The following is a 24508-nucleotide window of genomic DNA, read 5'->3' on the forward strand; positions in this document are numbered from 1 at the left end:
ATGTCCAGTTGTTGTCGCCTTGCATATGTCAGGTGTCAAACAGGACAAACAGTAGAGAAGCTTTGCAGGGGCCTCTTCGACGGCTGCGCTCACGACGACAGCCGACACCGTTATATGACTTCACCCGATCGCGCAGAGAGCGAGCAAACATCCTCTGTTCTGCTTCCGTATGGCGCGTCCTTATTTCGTCGGCCCCTCAATCCTTTCGTAACCTGCGCGGTCACTGTTTCGTTTAGCGTCACTTCGAGTACAGCGACGCGCTGCTCGCGTAGACGCCACTCTGGTGAACGTTACTGCGTGCATTCAAGTCACGCAACAAGCCCCTCGCCTCTGGCGGTATACGCTTCACCGTCGGCGTTGTCGAGGCTCCACGGCACGTGCGAAGAGTGAAGAAAGAACGTCCAGGACTCGAAGAAAGTAATGGGTCACAGTAAGCGCTCGGCAGCTAGCTGGATATTTTGCGATGTCATGTGCCAACTTTGTGCGCACCGCATTTAGCTGCTCACATGTTACCAGCGAAAAACACGTTCTCTGTTCACTGTGTTGTACGCGGACAAGCCGCGCCTCGCCGGCCTATACCTAAAAGCCACTTGCACGAGACAGTCTTACCTGCTTTTTCTCTGCTTCATTGTGCGCGATGGCCCTGAAGAAGTGCTCAGACGGACTTCATCCTTACAAACATAGGGACCAGGCTTGGCACAAATTCTCGTCGACGAACTATCGCCTGCTATAGCGCCGTGTTTTACATTTCAGATCGCCACGGCCTCCGCTATACAGCAATGTTCATAATTGCTTTTCTCGCACTTTCGAAACGTTCAACGGAAATTCAGAGCGATTCACAACGAAAGGAGATAGTCATTTTCTTCAGCGTAAGGAGAAAAACAGTTTAGAAGACATTAATTACATGTGGCCGAGAGAGAGAGAGAGAGAAGGGAAGACGGAAAGGCAGGGAGGTTAACCAGACTGAGTCCAGTTTGCTACCCTACACGTGGGGAGGGGAATGGGGAGTGAAAGAGGAAGAGAGAGAACTTAAGTGTAGGATGTCTATAGCCGGGCACTCAAGTCTGTTGCCCTCAGGTAGCGAAAAAGCGCTCGAACGGCTTTCTGGGCCAAGGAACTGTGAGGCCAGGCTCCCAAGATCTTCGCTTCCGTAAATGGCCTGTCATCCAGTCTATTTAAGGCACACTGGAGAGTCTCACGTTGATTATCACGTTGTGGCCGAAATCGGCCCAATGCACCAGTGGTGTTTTAAGGTACAAAATCCCAAAGAAAAAAAAAGAACGAAAGAAAGCAAGAGAGGGAAAGAAAGAAAGAAAGAAAGAAAGAAGGAAGGAAGGAAAGAAAGAAAGAAAGAAAGAAAGAAAGAAAGAAAGAAAGAAAGAAAGAAAGAAAGAAAGAAAGAAAGGAAGAAAGAAAGAAAGAAAGAAAGAAAGAAAGAAAGAGAGAAAGAAAAATGGTGAAAAAGTGCGAGCGTGAAACTCACCCGCCTGAATTTCTTACAAGCACAAGTAGAATGACCTGAACTGGTTAACAAGGGATGTTGCTCGCAGTAGAAGGGACATTAATAAACTAACTAGAATCGCACAATCCCTGCTCTTTGACTACACATAAGCCACGCATAACGAATGCGAACGCGAATGCCAAAAGTTTGGAACTGTGGTGAAGTTCAAGGATTTTAGGCCGGCTCGAATATGCGAGCGGTCCTCGTTAAGTATGCCTGGCCTCCAGAATTAACACTAGCACTCTCACAACGTGAGGGAAACTGCGTCGAACTCTGGAAACGGGCTTAGCCAGTGAGACTGAGCTCTAGCTTAGCAAAGTCCATTTTATTCAAAAAATACCGGCCTGTCTCGTCCACTGTGGAGCTCGCATGCAAGGTGCAACACTTCGTCCACTTCCTTTGTAAAGCTTCGCGACGTGAATGCACTCAGGCATGGTGTGGCTGGTAGATGTTCTCCCCGAAGTGTGTGGTGCGGAATCAACAGAAAACATGTGAGTGCTTGCTTCAAAGATTTAAACCTTTAAACCACGTCCGCGTGCAAATTCCGAGCGCCGTAGCACGCTGTATACATAAGGCTACAGTGCGCACGAGGCTACACTTATTCCAAAATATGAATGCGCGTCCCTTGACTGTACAGCAACGGGCAACTGTCAATAAGAAGGCCGAGCACTTTGGCCTCCTGATGGAAAGGAAGCCGAGGGGCCAAATGTTTATTAGTCATATCATAAGAAGTCAAGAAACAAAGGCACCGAGGACAGCATAGGGGAAATTACTTGCACTCATTATTTGAATTAAAGAAATTATAAATTGATGGAAATCAACGTGGATGAAAAAACAACTGGCCGCAGGTGGGATACGAACCCACGTCTTCGCATTACGCGTGCGATGCTCTTACCAATTGAGCTACCATGGCGCCGTTCTGCCATCCACTTTCTGGTTTCCTTCGGATTCCTTTCTTTTCTTCCTTTACATAGCAAGGGTCACGAATCCGGCAGCATTGGCACCTTCAGGTAGCATGTGTGAGTTTATTGACCAGGTGACCAGGCCACTGACAAGGCCACAAGAACACTGCGGACTAGAGACGCGTTTTTTCCTGTATAAGAAGTGTCTCGTAAATGCAGTACCGAGCCGCAGGCGGTGCACTAATGTTTCAAATTTTCTATTTTCTCTTAGATTTTCCGGAGTTGATAGGTTCACAACTCCGAGTTTTAAATTGCTGGTCAAACCAGGTAGTTTTGCTGAGACGATAATAAATCAGTCTCAGGAGCAGACGGACTTCACTACGCAAACGGTGAAGATTGATTGTCTTTGCGTTATTGTGAGCCCGATACGCAACTGCGTCCACTGCAGTATTACCAGGAATACTGCAGTGCCCGTATATCCACTGAAATGATATCACATGATTCATCGCGCTTGCTTTTGTATGTTCTTTGAGCGTCTCATACAATAGCAAAGTGTTCAAAGAGTTTTTCTCTTTACTTTGTAGTAATTTGTGAGCGGCTTACGAATCGCTAAAAATAACCCATTTTTGCAAATTTTTTTCTGATGTTATGAAGCCCAAAGCACACAGGATTGCAAACATTTCTGCCACGGTGGAAATTGTCTCGCAGGATAATCTAAATCTTTCCTCTAGCGCCAAATGTGGAATGACTAATGCTGAAGTCGAGGAATGTTTATGACACGAAGCGTCTGTATACACGTGGATGTACTGGGGACATTAGGAGAAAATTTGGAAGATTGTCAGTTGCTGTGCGGCAGGATGAATATGTCTTTCGTTGATATAGTCCCGTCAACTGATAATCTTATTTTAGGATTTGCTATCATCCAAGGAGGGTAGCTAAGATTCATTTTGCCTAATTCAAATCTTGGTAATAATGCTTTATGTTCTTGAACATCATGAATTGCGCTTTTGTTTCGTTCATTAGGCGTGAGGTTTAATGGATGCTTCTCGTGTTGGGTTAAGATGCGATAAATATGTCGGCATGTTCCAACCATTCATATGACTGCAAATGGTGGGTGACGAGCTTCAGCAATTACTAGAGAACTCGAGGTAGCCTGCGGGACCCCACGACACACTCGCAGCCCTCTTGCCAGTAAACGTTGAAGACGTTCCTCAGAAGTTTGCGATTAACCATGGAGAATATGCACCGAATAAGCATTTTTTTTTGAGGTCGTTATGAACTTGTATTAGTGAAGAGGCTGATTCTCCCCACGTTGTGTCAGCGAGTCGCTGAAGTACGTGTATTGCAGCATTGGTCTGCTTTTCAATTGCGCGGAGGTGTGATGCCCATGTCAGCTGGCGATCAAGAATAACTCCAAGAAAGTTATGCTATTTCACGAACACCAAAGTTTGTCGATTAAGCGTAAGTTGGGAATTATTGAGCTGTCGTCTAGAAAAAAGAAGCACGGCTATTTTTGCGTATGAAAGACTCATGCCTCTTCTTTAAAAAAAAAGGTGTCGATACCATCAAGACCGTCATGCAGTGTTGTTTGAATGAGATCCATATATATGAGATATGTTGTAAGAATATGAGACCCGGAGGCCCGTATGCAGATGTCATCTGCGTACAGAGAATACTGTAAACCAGGCGGTAGGTTTTGGGGTAACGCTGTCATGACACAATTCAATAAAAGCGGACTGAGAACACTGCCCTGCGGAACGGCGTGCGCGATGCTGTAATTATTACTCTCTCCTTCAATTGTTTCCATAAATATTTTTATTTTGTTCAAGAAATTTGATATTCATCGCAGTGATCGACCGTGTAGGCCAAGCTATAACATACCTGCAAGGACGTGTATGTGACTTACGGTGTCGAATGCTCTTTGAATGTCTATGGATACTTGTATTGTCACATTTCCACACATTCGTTCCTGTTCGACGCATGTGACAATGTCTACTACTGCATCCATTGTACACCGATTTCGTCGAAAAGCGGTCATGTAGTTAAAAAACACATTTGTGTGTTCACACCACCATTGCAGTCGACTGTCTACCATCTTCTCAATTAGTTTGGAAAGGTAGCTTGTGATAGCTTGACTCCTACCGACTGACAGGTCCGTAGGAGTCAAGACAAAGGGGACAAAGTGCTAGAATTACCCGAGCTGATTTCCATGAATATGGAAAAATCTCGATCTCTTATGCAGATATCATTAAATATCTCCAAAAGAGCCAATATTTCCGCTGGACCGAAGTTTTTAACATCACATACGCAATACCGTCTGGGCCGGCGGTTCTCTTTGTAAGGCATGACGTAAGAGCACATTTCAATTTATCTAAACTAAACTCACAGTCAAGTTGAGCGCGTTGTGGCATAAAGCGCGCACGAACCTTCTTTTCTGTTAGTGTTGTGGAACTTGCAGATTGCAGGCAAGTAAACTAAATTCCTGGTTTGGATATAAGTTCACAGAATCCCTTAGCAACAGATGTCTCCGGAGTGCTTCGAGCTACGGCAAGGGCTCGGAAATCTTGGTTTTGGGTAGATGGACCACTAAAAGATCGGACAACTGACCATGTTGTGAGAACTGAAGTAAAAAGAGACAACGAAACACAATATTCTTGCCATATTCTCGTGCCTAATTTTTGTAAGCGTCTGCACGGAGCTGACTCAACTTTCTACGCCATCTTGTATTCATCCAGTTTTTCGCTGCGGCGTTAAGCACGTTCTGCGCGTCTTCTAACTGCTCTTAGGCATTCATATTAACCGTCAACTGCAGCGTATTCACTTGGAACAATGACTTGCTTTGCGCAGACCTTATAAGACTCACACAATATATTTTCAACGCTTTCTAAGTTCGGATTTTCGCCGAATTAGTTACTTGAGCAGTCACGAAAACTTTGCCAATTAGTATATTTTCAGTAGCGCCGGGTCCCTTCACTCCGTATGAGATTATGTTTTACCAGAACCGAAAAATGATCGCTACCATGCGTTTATATGTCCGTTCACCATTCAACGCCATCAAGAAGGTCTTGTGAGCAGAGCGTAACATCAATACAGCTTGAGTAACGAAACCCCCACAAGAACGTTGGAGAGCTGTCATTTAACACGATCAAATTGCTTTTTTCTGCGGCGCACTCTATAATGCCTCCACGGGAATCATTATATTCACTACCCCAGACTACGTTATGTGCGTTGAAGTCCCCACAAACCAGCACATATGAGTTTGCGATACCAAACACATTCACCAAGCTGTCTAAAGATATTTTGCTAGAACATTGTAGATAAAGACTGATCACTGTGACGCACGTATTTCTATAGGATATCTTGCATGCTATACGGACTCCGGTATATCTAAATCGCTCGATTGTATTAAATACGACTGCAGGTTTTTTCTCACGCATAACATCATTCTGCTACTTCCAGCAATGCGCGATGATTTAGATATCGCATAGTTGGAAAGACGAAAGTCATTTCGTACGCCTGCCTCCAGTATACATAAAACAGGTAAGTTATATTGAGCTAGCAGTTTGCGAAAATGAGCCTGACTTATTTCGAAGGCTATTAGCATTCCACTGAAGTATGAAAACATTGTTGTAATGATTATTCATTTAAGTCAGTCGTGGAGCTGTTGGTGGTTGTGGAAGCACTACCGACTCCACAGACAGCAGTGCATTTACCTTTGGGAGGTTGTTTGCGTGTAAAACGGCAACGAGAGTTGCACGCACAGCTGCGAATAGTATGGGCAGGATCAGTTGTGCCACGGGTAATCACCAAACGACGCTGAAGCTCCATCTGTGATCGGAGAAGATCGCTGAAGAGCTGACTGGGAAGGTCGCTGGGATGGCTGGTTTGGTAGAGGCGAATGCTGAGGTAGTCGCTCAGATGTTCGATGAGGTTGCTGTGTCACTGGCAGAGGGAGTTGCTGAGAAGGTGCGGAATAGTTCAAGTTGTCCCCTTGCTATTTTTATTTGTTGGGAGTTGGAGGCGCATATCTCACCGTATCAAGGTTGGGTGGAAGCGCATTACGAGGAGGTAGCCTTCCGTATTTCAACTCATGTCAATGGAACTTTGAGGCAACTCTGCTCAGAAGGCACCCGGAGTAGGAAGCTGTGTAGTTTCCGCCAAAGTTGGCACACTTTGGCTGACACACAGGCTTGCACTCTGAATGGTTGTGGTCTTTTGAGCATATCTTGCAGCGATGTGGACTGCGGTAGTTGGACACCGTGGACACCGGACTGCGGTGGACTGTGGACTGCGGTAGACTACGCTAAATGGCCAAATCTCTGGCAGTTGTAGCATCTCAGAGCAGGACCATGGCATTCTTCTACAGGATGACTCTTGAAACCCAAGTGTACTCTTTGCGGCATTGGTTTGACTTCTCTGAAATGAAGAATAAATGTTCTCATAGGGCATGATTCTACCACTCCTTCTTCTTGGCGATTGTAGCGCCCCTAACGATGGGCAGATGTCACGCCAAAATCCTTCAGGAAGTCAACCTGTTGTACTCTGTATTCAACTGCAACATGGCACATCTTGTCAACATTTTTGGGATAAGATGCCGGAATAAATGGCTTGACTCCCAAACCAGCTACTTCACTCATCGACAGTAGATGTCTTGCAGATGAGACTGAAGTAACGATGACAGAGAAACTTCCATCTCTATTCACGCGAAATGACTGTACCTTTTCCTTTGCCGCGGAAACAATGTCGCACGCTGCGCGGTTTGGATTCACTTGTCAGAAGTTGCGGTCTTCCTGTGAGGGTCGAAAAACAACTAGAATTCCCTCAGGTCGCTTCTTTTTATACACTACCAGTGAGAACGGCGCATCAGCACAGTCTATGTCTTCATCTTCGCTTAGTTCATTGGTGGATGTCCTGTCTTCGTCAACCTTGGCTTCATTTGGCTTCATTTGGCTTTCTTGGCTTCATTTTCGCATGTTTCAACCATATTAACTGAAGGTGCGATGGAACGTAGTTCCGCTTTGAAAATTAGCGTCGCCGGCTTGATGATATTAGGCGCGTGTTGTGACACTTCCGAATGCGGCGCCGATTGTGCAGCACTCGTGCGCCTAAGAACGCGCTGTCGGACATATGGCTCGTGCCGATTTTCTTGGCTGCGTACTGCCGTTCTAGGTGTAGATGCGCTGCAGAGCGCAGCAAAACCGCGCGATATTGTGCGTGATCTTTAGTATATAGGTATCCCACGGGATGTCTATTCTCTCTCGACAACAGGAAAATCTCAAAACAGCACTGATTCTTCGAAGAAAACAGAAAGTAATGTCTTACCGAAGAAGCAGCGGCCAGTCGGTGGGACTGCGGCGTAGTGAGATCACACAGTGCAAGAAGGAACAATTTATGCTCAATAACTTGTACTCAGTGTGCATTTTCTGCCCAACAGGTCACGCCTCCTGCCAGTATCCACCGTTGACTTCACCGGTACTCGAAATACAACCTCAAATACCCTTATTTCTTCGACTGCGAGCAAACTGTTTTGTGCAACAAACAAGTTACTTTCTAGTTACGACATATCCGAAAGTACGTAGACGAATGCAAAGAAGACAGTTTCGAGGTTTTCAACCATATTGTCAAAGTTTAAAGAAATGTTGGAGCTGAGTTTTGCAAGCTATACAGATGGTTGAGTGATTCACGTTCACGTTATGCGTGTCTGTCAGCATGATAATGGTCATCAGACGCTGTATTTGTGAAATATGTGCTCCGATGCAAATAAGCGCGCAAAGCCCAAACAGCATAGTCCACATCGCAGAAAACTAAATAAACCTGTCGCTACTTATTTTTGGTCATGGAGAGCACATTCCTGAAAAAAAAAGAAATGGAATTAAAATAGAGTAAAATATTAAGCACGGGGGATCCAACGAACATGTTGCACTCTGTATGCAGCGATTCTTTGTATAATGTTTGCGCTTTAGCATATCGTTGATTGCGCTTACGTCGGTACAAATGCTAATGATATGTGTGCACGAGTTGTCTGTTTGAAGTGAACATAGATTGTAACATCTGCGTTGGATTTGCAAAATTCACTTGCACACAAGTGTACGTACCTTTGTGCTTCGCGGGGCATATTCAGCTGCATTTTCAGAGAGTAGCCATGCCTTGGCTTCTACTTCCTCGGCAGGTAGATTGCGCTTCGGTCCCCTGACCAGTACCCGTGCACTAACTAAACACTCACAACCCACGCAAATGCAGGCACAGATGGTCTCAGTGACCACGTGGCCTACAACTATAGGCTTGGAAATGACGACCAACACCAAAACGGCGGGGAAAAACGCGAAGAAAGCTTCCCTTGAATACATTTAAGCCTTCATGCCCCTTGCGTCTCAATGGTAGATCCATTCTGGAAAGACAAGGTAAACATTACTTAGAAAAGCCTGCGAGCAAAACGAGGGCGGGTAAGCTCTCCGCTGTGCAGCGCAAATTTACACCATTGTAACACAAAACGTTTCCCTGGCCTATAGAAACGAAGTTTTCGAAACAGTACTGGAATACTTCTAAAAAAAAAAGAAGGGTGGGGAAGAAAGTAAGAAAGAAAGAAACAGAGAAAAAAGAGGTATCTGGAAAAATTGTCGTAACTAAATCTAGCGCATTGAACGAGTTATGCGGCAGGGCGCGTCAACTATGCGGTCTACCACTGAACTTCGCAAGGCAATTCAAGCACAGGCTTGTAACCCGTCGGAGTGGCTTAGCGGCTACTGAGGGCGAGGATAAAACCTCTCAATCTCCAAAAGTAGCGCCAATCACTTCCCTCCTCCTCCGCTCCACTCCCGCGCTCAACGTGGCCTCGACAGTGGCGCCGCTTAAGCTGGCCCTGCTGTAGCAGACGACGGCTAAGGCACTGCCGCAGAAAACCCGCAGACAAGTTTGTTCAAGCACGAGGCGAGATTTTGCTTCATCAGTCGGTAACTGGACCTAATAATGTCGTGTTGGAATCACGCAATATACAGGGAAAAGAACCATTATTTAAGGTGTAAAGCGCCTGTCCGTTGAGAGTTTATGTTGCTGAAACACGACGCATACAAACAGTGTGCTCAAACGCGCGCGTAATCACCTCAGTTTCAGGTTTTGACTGCATGAAAGTATGTGTACGTGGTATCGTAGGTTCATTTACGTACCTGCAGGATATTTTTCTTCGGCCGGCAAGTGAGAGATTCCAACTGTCTGGGGCCAGCAATGCTTAGCAACAGGGTCACTTCTGCTCCACGCCTTTTACAGATGTGTGTAGCTCATGCACCGGTTGTGGCAGCCATGAACAGCGTTTTCACACGTAGACGGTATTGATAATGTGAACAACGCACCAGCACATGAAATACATTTTTATTTATTTATTACAGTGCAAGTGGTTGGAATTCGCTTGCAAGAACGAACTTGATCGGACAACTGGACAGAGGTTCCGAAAATAATTATCCTCCTCCCCTTCATTACCACCGGTAACACTTTTGTTGAAGCGCTATCCGTGCTACTCTGGAGTTTATTCTTCACAAATCATCACATTCATGGTCCATCTAATGTGACTCAAAGGCAGCTCACCAGTGTCTGATGTCCCCTTTCAACCACGGACCAAATGTGCAACTAGTCGCAGGCATCCGACTACTCTACCATCACGCAATCAACAAGGGACACAACATCATCTACCAGTAGATACCGGGTCACTGCGGGATTTCGGGAAATGACAGTGCGGATGATGCTGCCAGGTCGGCCCATGATGGTGCTCAGATTATACCTATACCGCTGTCAAGAACAGATGCAGCCACGAGTCTTCGCTCCCTCCCCCGCGAGCTTACGCAGAATCTGTGGAACACCAGTGAATTCACGAACGCACGTCTCCACAGATTGGATCCACGTCTGCAACTCCGCCTACCACCAGGGTTACCACAAGCGGAAGCAACACTTCTGTGCCACCTGTGGCTCGGCGTGGCATTCACCAACTCCTATTTATTCCGCATTGGAAGGGCCGACAGCCCTACTTGCGACACCTGCGGCTGCGAGGAGACGATTGAGTACCTTCTTTGTGACTGTCCCCGTTACAAAGTGCCAAGAAAAGCGCTCGTGACCGCGCTCGAAAAACTGGACAATCGCCCCTTTACAGAGGAAAAAGCTCTAGGAGACTGGTCCAGACGGGCTTCAGCACTCAAGGCCTTAAGGGCTTTGCTGAAGTTTTTAAGGACATGCGAATTATGCGACCGCCTTTGAATGTTGTAGCGCGTAGTTTCGCGTTACTGTGTGAATTTTCTGGATTCCATTTTTTTTCCTCTTCTTCTTCTTTCTCCTTTTATTCCTTTTACCCTTTTCCCCAGCACAGGGTAGCCAGCCGGTACTTACACTGTCTAACCTCCCTGTCTTTCCTGCCCTTTGTCTTCTCCTCCTCCTTGTTGAAGCGCTAATTTATAGCTGTATACTACGTGCGTCTGTATCTTTTTGCGTTGTAAGTTTTCGCAGGGAAGTAGTGTTGCTTTAACTGGAACACTCACGGCACACAAGACGAAGAAAAAAAATGGTTCTTAGGTTTACGTTCCAAAACCACGATCTGATTATAAAGCACGCAGTGATGGGGGACTCCGGAATATTTTTTACCAGCGGGGGTTCTTTAATGTGCCCCCAATGCACGGGTAACTGGCGTCTTTTAATATCGCCCCCATCAAAATGCGACCCACGCGGCCGCTATTTGATCCCGAAACCTCTCGCGATCAATCCGTTTGCGCGTACTTTTGTCGCACTGGGCCAGCGATGGCGGTCGGAGTGCGCTGGAAAGAAACAATATGCAAAAGCGCGTCGCGTGCTTCTACGTGACACAGATTGGCCAATGGGGGAGCGGAGGAAGCTTGGGCGACAGGAGGCGTGGAGGATGAAACGCCGGGGAGAGCGGCATTGCGGAAAAATTTCAGATTGGCGCTACTTTAGGAAAATTGAGGGGTTTTAGGTGAGGACATACCGTGGCGCCGCCATGCGGAGTCATCCGTGTGACGTGCAAAGTTAGATTGCTCCGCCAGCCCGCTCCTGTTCAGCCCGCAGCCGCATTCGCGTCATCTCTCTTTTTGCATTATTATTGCATTTAGCTTTAACCAAATCAGTAAAATACAGCAATGGCTTCGTCACTGACTGTACGATGTGCTAAATAACTGTTCCAAAAAATTTACTTCCATGCAAAACCTTACACAACGCCCTATCGGCGTCGTCTGTATGGACACCGACATGGAAACGACGGAGATTGAGTCCTCTGCTTCTGTAAAACGTAAAAAACCATTGAGTCGAATTGAAACTAAACATTAAATGGGCTTTATCGAGTGCTTGCGGCAAAGAAGTATATATATCTACAAGAAAGGCATGCAACGTGTCCAACGTGTAATTTCATTCATTATAGGTTAGCATCTACGAACGGGCCGTGGTTGACACGACAAAAAGTGGCATTCGCAAATTTATATTTCAGTTTAACACGGATACCCCCATGGAGTACGACGCAAGTGTTTTCTTGGCTTTGTGGGAAGCAACCCAACATATGCCTTCCTTACATGATTTGAGGCATACACACGAGAGCCGCATGCACGTGCGCGCGTTATTCCGCGAATTTAGCTTTGTTATCTTTCTGACAGGGATTCCCTTTGTGACATTGTAGCTATAGAAAACACTTTACATTTTAGCCAGCGTGACCACGAGCACGCGTTTGTCTGCCGAAAGATTTTGATATTTATCTGTTGCTTCTTATTGCGCGAATATTATACGGTTGGCACATGGTGCATTCTTGATCGCGATAAAGCCAGATCACGATAGAATTTTTCGACGATTGACTCCCTTCCGCAGCTGCTAAAGGGGCCAGTCGTGATCAAGAAATTTGGTCCCTATCAGGCTCCCTCACTATCGAAAATGCATCGTGTGACACCCGGCAGTATTACTTTGTGGATTTGAATTCGCCAGCCTGCTGCAAGGTGAAGCTGGTGTTTTGCGGCCAACGAACGCTGCTCAGCGATTGAAACGCGATACTAGGAGCGCGCCGTTGCCGGCGCTTCTTGCTCCACCGGTGAACGCTGAGACCACCGAGCTGATGCATTTCTGTATCGCATGAAAGCGAGAGTCCTTGCGATGCATTGTGACTGTATTCGGCCCCTCGTCGATCACCAACTGCTCACCAGTGGCGTAAAAAGCGCAGATTGCGATGCAATCCAAGTATTGCGTATCACTCGATCGCTGAACGATGTACGTGTGCAATCATCTCGCGTCGTCTGCCACTCACCGAACATTTGCGCTCCGAGTCTCGCGGAATTGCTTGCTGCAAACACGTGTGTGCGAGCTCTGTTCCTTACCCATTCGAAGCTTTACCAGCCATGCGTCGCGAAGTTTCTTATCCTTGAGGCAAAAGTGAAAGGTCACGCCCTGCTCATTTGCGTACGTAACGCACTCAGGTGCGGAACAGTAAAGTACCATGACGCCGACAACGATGAGCGCACTTTCCCAGCTTGCGTAGTCTCTAGGTGTCCGCGCACGTGAAGTGTATGAAAGACAACGTTGTTCCAAATCAAATCCTGGCAGCGGCGGCCGCGTTTGGATGGCGCGAAACGCAAAAACGCCCATGTACCGTGCATCACCTTGTGGTCAAAATTAACTCGGAATCCCCCACGTTGGTGTGCCTCATAATCAAATCGTGCTTTAGGCGTTTTGGCACGTAAAACCCCATAACTCAATTCGAATTCGGAGATTTATGCTTGAGTTTGTAATAGGTGGCAATATGCTCCACAATGATGTTCAGAAAAAAGAACCCGTCTTATTCTTCGTTAGAGTTTTCTTTTCCCATATAAACATATAGCTCTGACACACCGCTTTCTGCACAGAGAAGGTACCTTCGCAGCACGTGGAAAGGGCCGCTGCCTCCAAGTCAAACTATATTCTTTTTTTTTTTTTACGCGGTCATTTCCACCGTTTCGACCGTTGAGAGGAATACCTTTCACGCTCACACACCAGTCACAGTGAAAATCAGACACTGCGTGCATAACACGCAGAATAGCTAGGAGCCCTTTTTGTTCTCTTAATATTTGCTTCATTTCTTTTACGGGAATGAGCAACCGAACAAACGGATACGCTGCATTTGACTGCCACTGTTCGTGCCTTTTCAGCTTGATGGTTCTGAAAGTTCGTTTCCGCAAAGAAACGAACGGACGGGACTATAAACTGATAAATGGATAAATTGACGTACAGATGGACGGATCTGCCGTGCAACTATCGAGCACTCTCTTGAATGTCTCAGTCGCGCAGTGTTAGGAAAGTCGTTGCAGCTCTGCGTCACCTAATATTACATTGACAGTTAAAATATTTGGAGGCGCTATTCTGCTTAAGACACTTTGAAGCAAAATCCAGTTGTTACTGGTGAGGCAGTGGAGTATAAAATACTTATCGCTATTTATGCTAACGTTAATATCGCCCTCGCAGCAAGATTTCAAAATTATTTTCTTTAGAATAGGATTTTTTTTTTTAACTTCTAGTTTGCTACGCATGGTTTCAGTTCAAGCGCGAACAATCCCCCGGAGGTCGCTTGCATGCAAAGACAAAAGAAGTCTTTCGTTGCAATATGGCGCGAAAGTGGAACCATTATTCAAGCGCTGTAAAAGAAAACAGAAAAAGAAAAATGAAGCGAAGAAAAAGCAAAAAAAGAAATAAGAGATATAGTTTACTGTACAGTCTACTCTGGCATTAACAAGATAGAAACGAAGGAACTTAAATCTGAGCCCAGGGAGGCGATACCATTTATACCACGCCATTTCATTACACTGTGGGGCTTCTCGTATGGTTAACAAAAAAATAGAACTCAAAACGGTGTCGAGTTTTGTTTCAATTTCTGGAGAGAACCATGAAAATATGCGCTCGCGGTATGTGTTTGACGTCAACGTATAGGGCGGCTGAATCAATCGTTTCATTTTTAGAAAGGCATAGCCTAGTTGGAATTGGTAAATAATTCAATAAATAAGTCGCGAGGTTTAACGGCGCCCGATGCTGCCCAGCTACAGAAGCCCGAACTGGCGTTCTATAGCAAGCACCGGTAATACCAGCGTTCTTGCATTCCACCCCCATATTTCTAGAAGCATCCTCCGCGATTCGGAAATCCAAGTCGCGACACCGAGCTCAGCAGCAGAAGGGCGTCGCCACTGAGCCACTGTGACGGGTTCGAAAGAATAAACAAATCTGCTCTATTCGGGGAATATTGTGTATCGCCATGTGCTTTCCGGCGGGAGTGATCGAACACGCCAACGTCGCATTTAAAGATCACTGGAAGCTTACGAGTCGTTAAAAAAAAGAAAATGGTCGATTCCCGAGAAGGGAGCATTTTTTTATTCCTTTCAGGGCCCGGCAATAGCGAAAGAACTGAGCCTCGCGGTAGCCCAAGGTACACCGCAGGGAACGTAGGGCCGTGCCAAAAACAAACACGCGCTGGCGCACCGCACTTGTCGAAAGAAGGGACGGGCACTCCTTCCACATCCTCCGGAGACGCCGGCGCAGAAGGGAGAGAAAAACGTACACACGCGCGCGGAAAAAAAACAAAGGATCTTAGTAGGAGTACTGCAGCGAAGAAAAAAAAGAAGAAAAGCGCCGGGCTGGCGCGGCAGCGCGTAGAGCCCCACGCGAACGAGCCACAAAGACACGACGCAAAGCGGCCACCGCGTATCTGTAAGGGTGTATACACAGACGGTACGTGCGTGATAGCTGCGATAAAATGTGTTTGCTTAGTGCAAACGCGGAAGGCGGCCCTCGCGCGGCCGCTGCCCACACACGCCGCCGCTGAAGCCATGGACACCGTGCTGTCGATCGCCTGCAGGATCCAGGGCGGAGAGAGCAGCCCTTCGCCTCTTTTCTTTATTATTGTTTTCCTTTCTTTATTATTATGCGTGCTTTGCTTTTCATTCAGGGAGACGCGTGAGCCGGCCGGGGGAGAAAGGGCGTCCCGTTGGGGAGACGCGCATACTCAGGTCCTTGGCCTTGCGCCGCCGTTTCATTATACGTGGGCTTTTAGTATACGGTTATGTCCTCAGAGCGCTTCACGCTAAACGTCGTCGACCGGTGATGACGCGATTGGTGATGAGGCTGGTTTCTTATGTGGTTTGCGGTATTACTTTCCCTTTCGCTTTCCAATACCCCTACAGGCCCATCCTCATCTTTCATTGTCGTCCTTCTTCGTGTTGGGTACTATTTTTCCCCCTTTTTTTCTTTGGTTCTACTTCAGAGAGACAGAGTATAGAGAGTTCTAGCCCAGCGGGTTTACGGCCAGCGGAGCGGAGCGGTCTCCACCGTTGCGCCAGCGGAGCGGCTCGCGAAAAAAGAATTTTAGCCCAGCGGATCACCCGCTCGAGCGGGGTAAAGAGCGGGGCGCTCTTCTGCCCCACCTAGTGGTTCGAATAGGAGTTACTGAGAAATTAAATTGAATTACGCTTGCTTTTATTATGCAAGAAATGTTGAATAAAGATATATTACATGTTCTCAGTGCATTATTTGTTAATAATGTACTGAGTACTAATGTACGGGTCAGCGCGGCAGTCGCCGTCTTCGATGCAGAACTGCCGGCGTTCATGTTCGCAGCTGCCGTCTTGCATTTCCCATACACGCCCGCGCGCCCTTACGCACGCTCGCGCGCTGCGTATTGGCGGCGAGGAGTTACGGAGTCGCCCTCTATCGGAAGCGCCTCGCTGGCGTAGTATGAGGGATCACGTGGCGCGCTTCTCATAGGTTTTGCTGTCAGCGCTCACTGAAAACACCACGCGCGAGCTTTCCCGGACATTTCTGTAAGTACTTTCGAAACGATAGAAGTTTCTTACTGTCTAAATAATAATCTTGGGCAAACTGAAAGCACACAATCGTTTACAGTCGCTATCTCTTTACCGAATACGTACAGTGAACGCCACTGCGCGCGGTCGCCGCGATGGAGTCAGCCGAACCGGCTTCTTGCGTGAAAAGTAGGTAAACGCTGAGAGCAAACTATGTGAATCATGTTCTTATAGTGTTTGTATAACTAAATGGAGCGTAATAGAATGAAGCCTCAATGCAGCGATCACGCAGATTCGCAGCGACCGACTGCGAGTCTGCATGCTTGTCCGCGCACTGTTTCGCTTTCTCCGCGCGCGCGTTTTCGCACCGTGCCATGAGCTTTAGGCCGCAGAATATGAGCATTTGACAGTATACAAGCAAGCATTGTTGCGTGGGCGCTATCAGAGCTGTTCAAAAATAATTTCATTGTAGAGACTTCGACGCCTACGGGGACTGTGATATGCCGTCGCGACGATTCAATCTTTTGTTTCTTCAAAATTCTTTGACCTTTCGATACTATTTCTCGAGTTGCGTCACACTGTATGTTTATCGGCGTTCAGCGTGCAATTTCCCGCTGCTCCTTTTTTGTAATTTAGTGCATTAATTCATAACACAAACATGACCATATGCCATGCTTTCTTTAAATGTGCTTCTTACTGCTGCCTTTCCACTCCACTGAACTTGCCAGTATCTATAGTATCGACAAGTTCATAGACCAAACCGTCATGACATTAGTCGGGCAGCGGACTCAGGCGTGCGTCTCAGTGCGCGTTTTCAGAACATCGCAGACCGGGCGCCGTAGCAGAAATCTTCCTCGCGTCGATCTGTGCTTGCTGCATACCCGAGTTGTAGCCGATGACTGTTTGCCGGTTTTATGTTTCGCGAGCTAAGCTTCACACAGCTTCTTGTCCTGCGGCTACGTGTGAATAAGGCTGACACCGGCCTCCGTTACGTGCCTCCGGCCCTGCGGCACCGAGCAGTAGCCTACCATGTCGCGCGCCTTCAAAGGCAGCCACTACATATTGTAGTGCTTTCAAGCGTTGTAAAGGAGACACTCGAAGCGGGAAAATTTCGCCACTAAATAAAAACCGCAGCGTACGAGGGAATTTATACTCGTTTTCAGCTCGCTTCGATGCGCCCGAAGCAGCCGACGCGGCCGCTATGTCCACGTGATCCCTCCTAGCACGTCACGCCGACGGTGGCGCCAGCTTTTCCAGTGGTGGAGCTCGAGGCCAATACCCTCCGCTGGGGAGTGCTTTCCAGCGGGCGTAAACCCTGCTCCGTAAAACCGCTGGCCGCCTCAGAGTGGTGCGCATGCGCAGTCGCGTCTCCGCTCGCCCGCTCCGCTCCGCTGGCCGTAAACCCGCTGGACTAAAATTCTCTAATAGGGAAGCCGCGAGAACACTGGGGTATAACAAGTAATTCGTGGGTTTCGCGTGTGTTCAGGGATTCTGTTTCCATGTACTCTTTTCAGATTCTGCTCGTCGTAATGATCAATTCACTTGTCAACGCCGATATGTGTGTACTTCATGGCGAACTGTTTTTGATGTCAGGTTACGTGACTGAAGTGGCATACATGGGGCCTTATGAAATTTACTCTTACGAGTCCTTATAGAGGGCCACTTGTTATAGAAAACTCTTCTTCGTAAGGGGTAAACGAAGGACGAGGTAAAGATAGACGACACGACACGCGGGCCAATTATACAACTGAGCGTTTGCTGAAAGGCGCGAAAAATTGAAACGATGGAACAGCGGTAATGAAAAGCCTGTGCACATGCGCTTCACACCTGACTCTCCTTCCCTTACAATATAGATAAAAGCTTACTTTGCGAGCCCATGAACAAGACAGGTAACAGGTTAGCACTACGGTCTGATTACCAGGCACGCCGTATACTTCAGTGCATGTGTGTGTGCGTGTGTGTGTGTGTGTGTGTGTGTGTGTGTGTGTGTGCGTGCGTGCGTGCGTGCGTGCGTGCGTGCGTGTGTGTGTGTGTGTGTGTGTGTGCGTGTGTGTGTGTGTGTGTGTGTGTGTGTGTGTGTGTGTGTGTGTGTGTGTGTGTGTGTGTGTGTGTGTGTGTGTGTGTGTGTGTGTGTGTGTGTGTGTGTGTGTGTGTGTGTGTGTGTGTGTGTGTGTGTGTGCGCGCGTGTAACTTCAGGGCCATGCAACCCTTTTCAACCACGGCGGACGCACAGATTACCTGATACTTACATTATGATAGGCTCGGCGACTTCCCCTTGATTCATTCATTGAGTCATGGTTAGACCAAATAATTTGCGCATCTGTTAATTTTCGGATACACTTGCACTTTGGAAACAGACTGGAAACAAAAGATGGAAACAGGCTGGAAGGACAAGCGGCAATAAATTACAAGTATTTGAAGAAAAACAGAGCATGAAAGAGACCCGGGTGGAAAAGGAGCTGGTGCTGACAAGTTTCAAACTGGAAGAAAGCCGAAGAGAAAATTCCTAAGCACGCAACCAGAAGGATAGAAGAGGTTCCCGTTAGGCTGATTAACGAACTAGGACCAAAAAGTAAGGATCCTTTGGGGAAAGCAGTGGGAAAACTTTAAAAGATAGACGAATACCAGAAAGTTGGCGACAAAGTAGAATGAACTTAATTTATAAAGGTAAGCGGGAGAAAGTGAGAATTCACTCGTACAGACCGTTGACCATTACATCGGTAGTATACAGGCTAGCAATGCAGGCAATCAAATTAAAGCTGCAAGCATGGGCAGAGAATAATGGCATTTTGGGAGAATTTCAAAGTGGCTACAGAATAGGTAGGCGTTTAGATGATAACTTATTTGTTCTTACTCAGTGTATTGAAATGCTAAAAGTAGAAAGCAGACCATTATATGTAGCCTTTTTAGACATTACAGAAGCCTGTGACAACGTAGACAGCAACATTTTGTGGATTGTTCTGGAAGGGGATGATTTAGGTGACGATTGTCTACAGTTTTTGAGAGAGATTTACCTAGAAAATACCGTTTGCGTTGAATGGGAGGGGATGATGAGCGAGGAGAAAGTTGATATCAACAAGGGACTGAGGTAGGGGTGCCCTTTATGCCTACTGCTGTTTATGATGTAAATGGTAAGGATAGAGAGGGCGCTAGAAGGAAGTAATATCGTGTTTAATCTCTCATAAAAACAGGCGGGTACAGCAGTAGAACAGCAACTTCCTGGTTTATTTCATGTAGACGAACTTGTGTTGCCAGCTAACAAGCAGTGATTTGCAACGTCTGGCTAACATCTGTGGAGAGGAAGGCAACAATTTAAGTTTGAAATTTTATGTTAGGAAATCAGGTGTTATGGTATTGAATAAAAACAGTGAACAGACAGTGGCAATACAGGGCCAGAAAATACCTCGGGTAACAGAATATAAATACCTTGGTATATGGATAAATGAAGGCAATAGATATATGGAAACACAGCGAAAAACAATAACAGTGAAGGGGAAGAGAAATGTAGCCATAATGAAGCACAGAGCGCTATGGGGATACAATAGGTACGAGGTGCTCCGAGGTATGTTGAAATGTGTAATGGTTCCAGGATTTACTTTTGGAAATGCGGCTGTTTGCTTTACATCAGGGGTACAATCAGGGCTCGATGGCAACCAAAGTTCAGTGGGTCGCCTCGCGTTTGGCGCTCACGGGAAGACAACAAATGAAGCTGTGCAGGGTTATATGATGGGCTGGACTAGTTTTGAAATGAGGGAGCTCGCAGTAAAATGGAGTATGAAGAACGGCTGAGGAATATGGAAGAAAGTAAATGGGCTGGGAGAGTGTTCCCAGGTATCTGTACAGGAAAAACATTGATTCACAGTGGAGGAAAAGAACTAGGGAGCTTACCAGCAAGTTCGCGGCCTGTAGGGTTGGCAACACAGCAACACAGAAGGTCAAGCGGAAAGTCAGAGAGGCTGAAATAATCTCATGGGTGGCGGCAATGGAAAAGAAACCTGCCATGAGTAACTACGTAAGAGGAAAAAACGAAATCAGGAAAGAAAGAATTTATGATAACTCAAAGGGAAGCTCATTACATATCGAAGTGAGGTCGGGATGCCTTAGAACACGCACCTATAAAGCGAGATATAAGAAGGAAGAAGAAGCATGTGCTTGCTGCAGTAAAGCTAGGGAAACTAAGGAGCATGTTTTATTAAAATGTGAAGACGACTGCACAGCGTTCGATTTAGGCCCCACTGGCCTCCTTGAAGCCCTTGGGTTCAGCGAGAGCAGTGGAAAAGTAAACATGTCTGCAATAGGGATTAGTAAGAGGCGATTGCGAATTGGTGGAAGAAAAGTAGGGAATTAAACGACAAAAAACGGAGACGTACACCATTGCATGCCTGAGCTCTACGACAAGTCTTATTGCACCAATTGCAATAGATCCCTTAACGTATATCATTAGATATAACTTAAGGGTTATACGATCATTGGCAATAAAGGTATTATTATTATTATTATTATTATTATTATTATTATTATTATTATTATTATTATTATTATTATTATTATTATTATTATTATTATTATTATTTGCTCTGGCCGTACTCGCAAGCTCACATAAACTACGAACAGGGCAAGTGCAAGTTTGAAGAAGCAATCCGGAGCGAAGACCTCGCTCTCCAACTCTGGGCCGTCCAGCAGGTCCACGACGCCACCAGGAAACTCAACCTCCCGGTTCCGTCGTGGGAGACGCCCACTCCATGAGAGCCCAAAGCTCTCGTGGCCTGCAGGACCTCGAATAAAGTTGATTTCCTTCCTTCCTACAAAAACAACGTTCCCAATAGGGAATCAGAAAATTTGGTTGTGGGGGTTCATAGTGTTATTTTTTTTTGCTTGTTTAACCTAGGTAAGACATTAGGCAGTAAATAGCAAGATCTTGGTGGCGCAACCCACCGCCCCGATCCAAAGCGGACGCTCATAACATAGATCCGTCCATCCATCCATCCAATTCAGTCGGCGCCTCTGCGGCAGCGTTTCACAGTTAGTGCGTATGGCACGTGCTGTGTTTGCTTTCCTTTGCGACAAAATGCAAGTGCTGAGCTGTGGAAGTCGCGTGCTGGGATGTGATAGTATAAACATTACAATCGTCCCTAGTCTGAAGAGAGCGCTTGGAGTTGGCGTCTCAACAGCATGCTAGTCTCGTATGCGGAAGGAGCTCGTAAACACGCGCCAGAAAAATGGCTCCAAAGCGGGCACCCAGGCCCCTAAGCGTCGCGCTGAACAGGAGCGTCTTCGCTACACAGCGAAACGGGGTGCAGACCGCTGCTGGAACGATGCGATGTGCTCTGTGAGGCAATAATAATGTCCTACCCTCTCAGCGATCATCAACAATGACGCACAACAACGCCTCAAGCAAACCCCTCTCTCTGTGTGTTCTGTGGACTAGGCAGACAAACAGCAGTGGTACACGCAAGGTAACGTTTAACATCAACTCACAACTACATTGTACTAAACGCTGAAGAAATTACATGTTCGCCGTCAACATCACCGCTAATTAAAGTCAGCCAAAGCAAACAGCATACTTCGCTAACATCGATTCCCACTGTTCGTCAGATGCACATATCTCTTTTGTTTATTTTCGAAAACATTTACTATTAGCCTCAGTCACGGTATGAATCTGCACAAAGACACGGCTTCACCGTTTTCAATTTGTCACCCAAACGCGCGAATTGTGCTACTATACTAAGCAAGTTTATCTTAGTGTGCTCTCAAATTAAGTAAACGTCGAGGTTTCTTGAACGTACTTCTCTTTCAGAACGTAACTTAGAATTCGCTGAATTACACTGATTCTGAACTCAGATTAGACTTACATAAATTTCTTCACCTTTACTGCATCAGCGTGATACTACTATGTGCTACTCGAAAGAGCCAATGCCGACCCTTGGATTTAGTCGGACCTACCCATAAGCGGCGACTGCTGATATGATGATAATGACGCGCCAAGATTGCTTGATGTTGGCTGACTTCTATGTTGCCTAGTGCTTACGACCCTTGTAAATACACCCTGTAAATAGTTTTCCCACTGTACTTCCACGTAACATACTTCTGACGACGGAGCTTCGCAGCGGACGCCACCTCGAGTCTACTGCCAAGGCGCCAGGCGATGACACGTGGCCGCCAGCTACGCCTGTGACCACCACCCAATTTATCACCCTCTCAGAGCCCCACGATCTCGGGACCAATTCCAGGATGAACAGCGTTGACGTGGATGGGTGGCTCAGCATGCGCAAGCGCGTCAGCAAACAAAATGGCTGGGATCCAGCTACAAAGCTGGAAAACGTCATATTTTACCTCGGTGGAAAACCTCGCGTCTGGTTTCAGACCTACGGGAACGATCTCACCATCTGGTAGACATTCAAGCAGCAGCTCCGCGACCTTCTCGACAACCCGTTTGGTCGACAGCTTGCCGCCATGAAACAACTGGTGGTACGTGCCCAGATGTCAAGTGAGCCTTGCTAGATGTACGTGGGTGACAATATCGCCCACATTTCGAAGGGTATCGCTGACGACACGTTCAAATTTCTTTTTTATTTATGTGAATACTTGCAGCGCCACAAGTACATTGCAGCAGGGGGGCACTACAGAGATACATTGGTACAGAAAAGACTGACTCCGGAAGGAAAATATACAGATACAGAAAGCTCAGATAAAAAATAGTCAGACTAACATCAGCAGGAAAACATTGGCAAAGGTAACCGAGAAAAAGTGAAACGAAAAGATAAATTATTGCAATATTCAAACCATAAACCAAGACACAAGTGAAAAAATGGAACAGGGTAATAGGTAGCTTTGAAAAATTTAGCAATAAGAAAGATTTAAATTCGGAACAGGTTTTACATTGATTAATGCTCTTAGGGAGCCGATTCCAAAGGGCTGTAGTGTGCGGGAAAAGTTAATTGTGGAAAACTTTAGTGCGACAGCGCAATTCAATGACGTTATAGTCATGATTGCATCGCTGAGAGACAAAGTGACTACGCAAAATGTACAGATCGTTGTCTATTCCGGTGACACCAGAGTATATCTGCAAAAAACAGTTGAAGTTTTGAGGTCATTCGACGATGCGCTAGTGGTTTCCAGCCTAGGTTGTCTTTAATTACTGAGACACTGCTGCGAAAGTCATAATTGCCAGAAACAAACTTGACCCCTCAGTTTTTAATTCGTTCGAGGTTTTCAACAACGTACGAGGTTTGAGGGTCCCACCCTTCACAAGCGTATTATCTGCTGGCCTTCACCAACCTGACCAAAGTTGACAGTGTAATCAAAGGGTGCCATCGTCTAGAACAAGCTAAATGCCGGCGAATCTCACCTCACTTCCACAATCCATATCAGACGACCTGACGCGCATCGTTCGGCGAGAACTTGAGGTCGCATATCGGGCTTCTTATAAACCCACTGCATCTGACACTTTGACGCTGGCTGTTTCATTGATCAAAGCGTTGTTCGCCTATTCTCTACTGTCTACTTCATGAACACTCCTGATGATGCCCTAGTCTCCTCGAACAGGCATTGTTGCGGACCATACATGCCTAATCGTTCCACAAACACGTCGCATTGGAGAACAGCCGATGACAAATCGATCTGTTCCCTCTATAGCCAAGCTGGACACATTGCTCGCTACTTCCGCAGCCAGTGGTCTTCTCCATCCCCTAGCCCATGCCCCACTCATTCGGGTCACTTCCTCACTGCTAGCCGACCCACCGCGGTGGCTTAGCAGCTATGGTGTTGCTCTGCTAAGCTCGAGGTCGTGGGATCAAAGCCCGGCCGCAGTGGCTGCATTTTGATTGGTGCGAAATGCAAAAACACCCGTGTCCCATGGATTCGGGGCACGGAAAAATTCCCTGGTGGTCAAAATTAATTCGAAACGCCCCAATACGCCTTGCCTGTTAATCAAATCATGGTTTTGGCACATAAAATCAAAGAATTCTATTCCTTAGTGCAAGCCGCTATCCGCTCCACACCGAATACTCTGCGCCTTACGCCCTGTCGCCTCCACCACATCGCCGTCCATCTTGCTCACCGACTCGTTGTCGCTCTCATTCGCCGTCTTTTAGCCGTCGCTTTTCTTCGGAAAACTGAACTGCGCAGCTTCTGATGGTGAAACTGCACTGTCGACCTTGACCCAAAATCATCTGTTGCCCTTACGTGCCCACTGGAACACTCTTGAAGTCAGAGTTTTGGTTTACATTGGGGCGCATGGCTCTGTGATGAGTGCCTGTCTTCGGCGTTGCATGAGAAAGATCCTTACATCTCCAACGACCCAAGTCGTACTTGTC

At 46.7% G+C, this 24508-nt stretch overlaps 1 non-coding gene across 1 annotated transcript; it reads right to left on the minus strand.

The window, feature by feature from the left end:
• Window positions 1–2341: 2341 nt before the first annotated feature.
• On the minus strand, window positions 2342–2414 carry TRNAT-CGU (transfer RNA threonine (anticodon CGU)). Its single transcript has one exon. It is a non-coding gene; the product is annotated as a tRNA-Thr (tRNA).
• Window positions 2415–24508: the final 22094 nt, after the last annotated feature.

The sequence above is a fragment of the Dermacentor albipictus genome, unplaced genomic scaffold (assembly GCF_038994185.2).
Source record: "Dermacentor albipictus isolate Rhodes 1998 colony unplaced genomic scaffold, USDA_Dalb.pri_finalv2 scaffold_11, whole genome shotgun sequence".
Classification (NCBI taxonomy): Eukaryota; Metazoa; Arthropoda; class Arachnida; order Ixodida; family Ixodidae; genus Dermacentor; species Dermacentor albipictus.